The sequence below is a fragment of the Triticum aestivum genome, chromosome 5B (genome assembly GCF_018294505.1).
Source record: "Triticum aestivum cultivar Chinese Spring chromosome 5B, IWGSC CS RefSeq v2.1, whole genome shotgun sequence".
Lineage (NCBI taxonomy): Eukaryota > Viridiplantae > Streptophyta > Magnoliopsida > Poales > Poaceae > Triticum > Triticum aestivum.
The window spans coordinates 509,197,861-509,203,753 of NC_057807.1; the positions used below are offsets into that span (position 1 = coordinate 509,197,861).

A 5,893-nucleotide genomic window follows, 5' to 3' on the forward strand; every position below is an offset into this window, starting at 1 on the left:
AGGGTTATAAACCTGCGCTACTACTTTGTGAATAGCTATAGCACAGGTCAGCTGCCCACGCTACTAGTATATTCCCACATGACTCACCCCCGATCCACCTCACCAACCGCCCCACTCCACCCACCACTGTTTGTCTAAAAAAACACCCAACCCTCGATCCAGATCCCCTTCTCCCTTCTCCCGATTCACCCCTCGTCTCCCTCCCATTCCACGCCGCCGCCGCCGCCCACGACCCTCGACGACCTCCCCACCGGCGCCGAGAAAACAGAGTCACCTCTTCTTCTCCTCCCAAATCCTCCCGCTCCCCCTGCACATTTCTGCATGTCCCCGCTCCCTCCCTCGCTCCACCACGGCGGCCTCCCCCGCCGGCGGATCTGGGACTGGGAGACGCAGCTGCGCTAGTGGCGGTCGGTTGGTTGGTGGCGGACCGGCAGAGCCTCAGTGACCATCGATTGGAGGCAAGGGGATTGAGGGCGGGGAGTCGACGGCGAAAACAGAGGGCGGAGATCCATCGGTGGCCAGCAGCAGCAGCTCAGGTTCGTACTCCAATCTGCACTATGCTGCTACTACTTACTTGGTTCCTTCCTTCCTTGTGGCTTCATCCTTGTCTCCGCTGTTGCATAAGCTCCGGCCTCCATTGCTGCTAGTACTAGGAACACTCACGCATCACACAAAAGCGTGACTAATACTCTGCCTGCATAGTGATTGCTGTATTATGTTGATATTAATAGCGCCAAATCATATTATTGTTTGCTCCTAGGATCATATATATGTTGTCATTCTGTTTTGAAAAATCTGGAACTTCTTAGAAGAGGTCATGGATGTGATGTGGTATGCTATAAAAGTTTCAGTGTTTTTTTATGTAATAACATGTCAACCTGCAAAATTTGACACAAACATGCTTGATTTGTCTATTGCTGCTGCTGCTGATTAGTAGTTTAGTACTAGAGCAATAATACATTTGCAACCAGGAGCCTCACCTGACAGAACAGAGTAAACTAACCGTTGGTAATGGATTAGCAAATTAAGTAGCGGTTACTCATGTTCTGTGTCTATGTACACATATGCTTGCTTGCTTATTTGTGAAGTACTTATGCATGAAGTCTGGTCATTACCCTGGCTGCGTACAGTAGCAGTAAACATTGTTAGCTTAATCCAAACTTATTAGTCTACAAATCTACATCGGTGTAGTAGTCTAGGAAAACTAGCTTGAGTCGATTTGCTTTTCTTGTGTTACTAGTGTCCAGCCAGAATTAGTAAGGTGTGATCAACGTGGCCGTATAATTAGATTAGGAAAAATACTAACTTGAGTCCAACTAGGACTTGTCCTAGCTATCTAGCTGCGTTGGTAGGAGTATAATACCAGGATTAGGAATTTGTAGTCCAAGTCGGTTAATAGGTGAGTCTGATTTGACTAGAACCTGTATCCACTGGTGGTGGCTGCGTCCATATATATACACCAGTTGGGTTCATTCAATGGAGTAACCTACACTAGCTCATTCACTACTAGTTAGATCAATGGAGTAACCTGTTATTTCCTTTGCATTTTTTACTGTAAAAAGTCATGGCTCACCTATTAACCGGCGGCCGTAGAAGGACTAATCACCTAACTGAAACAGTAATAATCAGAAGATAGATTGAACTTTGTTTAACGGATCTACAACATATTGAATTATTTTCTATTTGGTCTAATTGATATGATCATGTCTAATAGAGTTCACAATCTTTACTTTGAAGATCTTTAGCTAGACATTAGAACTGTTGACATGCAAATAATTAACTAACTGCCTGTCGTACTTGAATTACAGGTTTTTTGTTTTCGTCACTCCTTTGTTATATGGAAGAAGACTTCATGGTTAGCATTATTTATTATAACACATTCATATAAGATTTTCTTGCCACTGTAAGTAGGAAGTTAATTTTTTATATGTGCTAGTGGACAAGTGAGGAGTTCTATAATCCACTGCATCATTTCGTCATACAAATTTGTTTGTTCTTATATGTGCCTTCGGACTAGCCATTGTGGAGGGAGGGAAAGGCAGGCCTGGGGTGTTTGTGCGTGCATTTAACACATCTTACATCAAAGATACCATTACGGAAAACAGTGGAGGGAGTTCCAGCCAGTGGCAGAGAGAGAAGAGAATTTTACTGGACCATCAATACTTCTTCATTGGTTCAACAGGGAGGTACTTGCTCCTATATAAGTATGGAGGCTGTCATGATGCGGGCTATTTCACCCTGGACCTCCAGAGATTCCAGTTTGAGGGAGTGAACATTTCAACACGGTGTCGATTGTACTCACGCATATAGCAACTTCCCGCCATTGTTGTTATCTACGCCGATGGTATCAAGTGGCAAACTTTCTGTTGCGTCCTAGTTATCTCCCATCTTTCATAATTATCACACTGCTTGTCTCATGCTAGATAGTTCATTATTTTGATTGGTAGTTGTTGTTACACTATTTTGTAGTTGCTACTTTTTATGTGCTCGTGGCGAAGCTAACCAAGCTCAAGAACATAACAATGATTCATTTGTTTGTCTGTTTTCGTTGCCATTTTGAAGTGGTAATTAGAAAAGCAAATTTGAGTGATGATATTGATTAATTTCTCAAGGGAATATTCACCAAAAAAAATCTTAATGGAGTTGCCATATACTCCCTCAGTGTTTTTCTTGCAAAACGATCCTATATTATTGGACGGAGGACTTAAGTAGCAAGAATAGTTTGTGCTCATAAACTCTTTGATTTGATCTTCTGAAGATAAATTAGAGGCAGAACAACCATGCTTTTTAGACATTTTGAACTTCTTATCCACCTCTATCTCACTCTGCATGCCAAATGCAAAGCAATCGGTTTGTTGAACGCTGCTACTGAGACCCCTGTGTTTCTTAAGTTAGAAATCCGTTAAACTAGCTAGGTAAACTTGTAGGCTAAGTAAACCTATAGACCCCTGTGGTTCTTAAATTCTTTTAAGATCAATTTCTTATGTGTACCAATCTTTTTCTGGCTATGTATTCCAGGTTTCCAACTTGTATTGCAATGTACACTATAAACACATAAAACTGAGTCTGAGTTGTTACATGTCTCAAATTTTATTGAGGTCAAAATTATACGAATGTGAATATTGGCCATTCTGCTTCTTCCTGTCCATTTCTTGTATAAGCAGTTTACCAAGTCTTCTCCAATAGTAATGCGTATGTCATGTATGTTCCTATTCGCTCCCAATATCCTGAATATCTATGATCTGAATATGCATAATTTTGATAAATTTGGCAGGCACTCAGGAAGGTGCCAAGGAGATGCTGGACCAAGGCATGGAGGCATTGCGAGCTGAAGAGCACATAACTGCAGATGCTGGAGGCCGGGCCGGTGAGCCGAGGATTGGAGGTAGCGCTGATTGGTGTTTTTATGGAGAGATAAGATGCCGCTGTTTGGTGTTTTTATGCATTTTGGTTTGCTTGTAACTGTGTTTGCACTAGCTGTGAGTAAGTGACTTGGCAAGAAGTGTAGATGTTTTAATTGAAGGCATGAAAAGCCATGACAATATGTATGCTCTTACATGATGTGCTATAATGCCGCTGGTTTATTATAAATCTTGGATTAGTAATGATGCGTAATGCTGCTGGTTTATTGCAAATATGTGTTTGTTTTAGTTGGAATTGTATGTATAGAATGGAATTGGTGGATTTTATTTTTTTAATTCCTAATTAGTCAGTAGTAGCATGGGAAAACACCAAATGTCTTACTACTACTTCGTTAGTAGTAGCGTGGGTTTGCATCCACGCTACTACTAACTTTTTAGTAGTAGCGTGGGAAAAAACCTGAGGCGCTACTACTATTTCATTACTAGTAACGCGGGTTGCGCCCGTGCTACTACTAAAATGTTAGTAGTAGCGTGGGTTTCACCCGCGCTACTACTAACTATTAGCTGTAGCGCAATACTAGTAGCGTGGGTACCCGCGCTGCTAGTAGCCATTTTACCCGCGCTGCTAGTAGCCTTTTTCCTAGTAGTGTAGGGTTGTATGTATCTTCCATGCTAGGCGGGTTATTCTCAAGAGGAGTGGACTCCGCTCCTCACTCACGAGAAAATGGTTGGTCATCAGGATGCCCAGTCCCATGCTCAAATCAAATCAAAATAATTGCAAACAAACTCCCCCAAGATTGTTGTTAGTTGGAGGCACCCGTTGTTTCGGGCAAGCCATGGATTGATGCTTGTTGGTGGAGGGGGAGTATAACTTTACCATTCTATTTGGGAACCGCCTATAATGTGTGTAGCATGGAAGATATCGAGATCTCTTGGTTGTTATGTTGACAATGAAAGTATACCGCCCAAAATATTATTATCTCTGTTTCAAAAATCGAGCTCTGGCACCTCTACAAATCCCTGCTTCCCTCTGCGAAGGGCATATCTATTTACTTTTATGTTGAGTCATCATCATCTTATTAAAAAGCACCAGTTGGAGAGCACCGCCGTCATTTGCATGCATTACTATTAGTTTATATTGAGTATGACTGGATCTCTTTTACCATGAATTACAATGTTTAGTTAGTCCTTGATCTTTAAAGGTGCTTTGCATTTATGTTTTGCGGTCTCAGAAAGGGCTAGCGAGATACCATCTTGTCATATCATATTATGATTGTTTTGAGAAAGTGTTGTCATCCGAGTTTTATTATTATTGCTCGCTAGTTGATTATGCCATTGATAGGAGTAAACATGAGACCTAAGTGTTATTGTGAATATGGTTAGTTCATAATCTTTGATAAAAACTTGAATGCTGGCTTTACATATTTACAACAACAAGAGCAAACAGAGTTTGTAAAAGTTTTTCTTTATCACTTTCAGTTTATCAACTGAATTGCTTGAGGACAAGCAAAGGTTTAAGCTTGGGGGAGTTGATACGTCTCCGCCATATCTACTTTTCCAAACACTTTTGCCCTTGTTTTGGACTCTAACTTGCATGATTTGAATGGAACTAACCCGGATTGACGCTGTTTTCAGCAGAACTGCCATGGTGTTATTTTTGTGCAGAAATAAAAGTTCTCGGAATGACCTGAAACTCCACGGAAGTTATTTTTGGAATTAATAAAAAATACTGGCCAAATAATCAAGGCTAGGGGCCCACACCCTGTCCACGAGGGTGGGGGGTGCGCCCCCTGCCTCATGGGCCCCCTGGTGCTCCACCGACCTCAACTCCAACTCCATATATTCATGTTCGGGGAGAAAAAAACCAGAGAGAAGGATTCATCGCGTTTTACGATACGGAGCCATTGTCAAGCCCTAAACTCTCTCGGGAGGGCTAATCTGGAGTCCATTCGGGGCTCTGGAGAGGGGAACCCGTCGCCGTCGTCATCATCAACCATCCTCCATTACCAATTTCATGATGCTCACCGCTGTGCGTGAGTAATTCCATCGTAGGCTTGCTGGATGGTGATGGGTTGGATGAGATTTACCATGTAATCAAGTTAGTTTTGTTAGGGTTTGATCCCTAGTATCCACTATGTTCTGAGATTGATGTTGCTATGACTTTGCTATGCTTAATGCTTGTCACTAGGGCCCTAGTGCCATGATTTCAGATCTGAACCTATTATGTTTTCATGAATATATGTGAGTTCTTGATCTTATCTTGCAAGTCTATAGTCACCTATTATGTGTTATGATCAGTTAACCCCGAAGTGACAATAATCGAGATACTTACCGGTGATGACCGTAGTTTGAGGAGTTCATGTATTCACTAAGTGTTAATGCTTTGGTCCGGTACTCTATGAAAAGGAGGCATTAATATCCCTTAGTTTCCAATAGGACCCCGCTGCCACAGGAGGGTAGGACAAAAGATGTCATGCAAGTTCTTTTCCATAAGCACGTATGACTATATTCGGAATACATGCCTACATTAC

The 5,893-nt window shown here is 41.9% G+C and overlaps 1 long non-coding RNA gene across 1 annotated transcript; it reads left to right on the plus strand.

The window, feature by feature from the left end:
* Positions 1 to 109: 109 nt before the first annotated feature.
* Positions 110 to 3,617, plus strand: LOC123116644 (uncharacterized). The gene is made up of 3 exons (XR_006457139.1): positions 110 to 536; positions 1,809 to 1,855; positions 3,275 to 3,617. It is a non-coding gene; the product is annotated as an uncharacterized lncRNA (long non-coding RNA).
* The last annotated feature ends 2,276 nt before the right edge of the window (positions 3,618 to 5,893 follow it).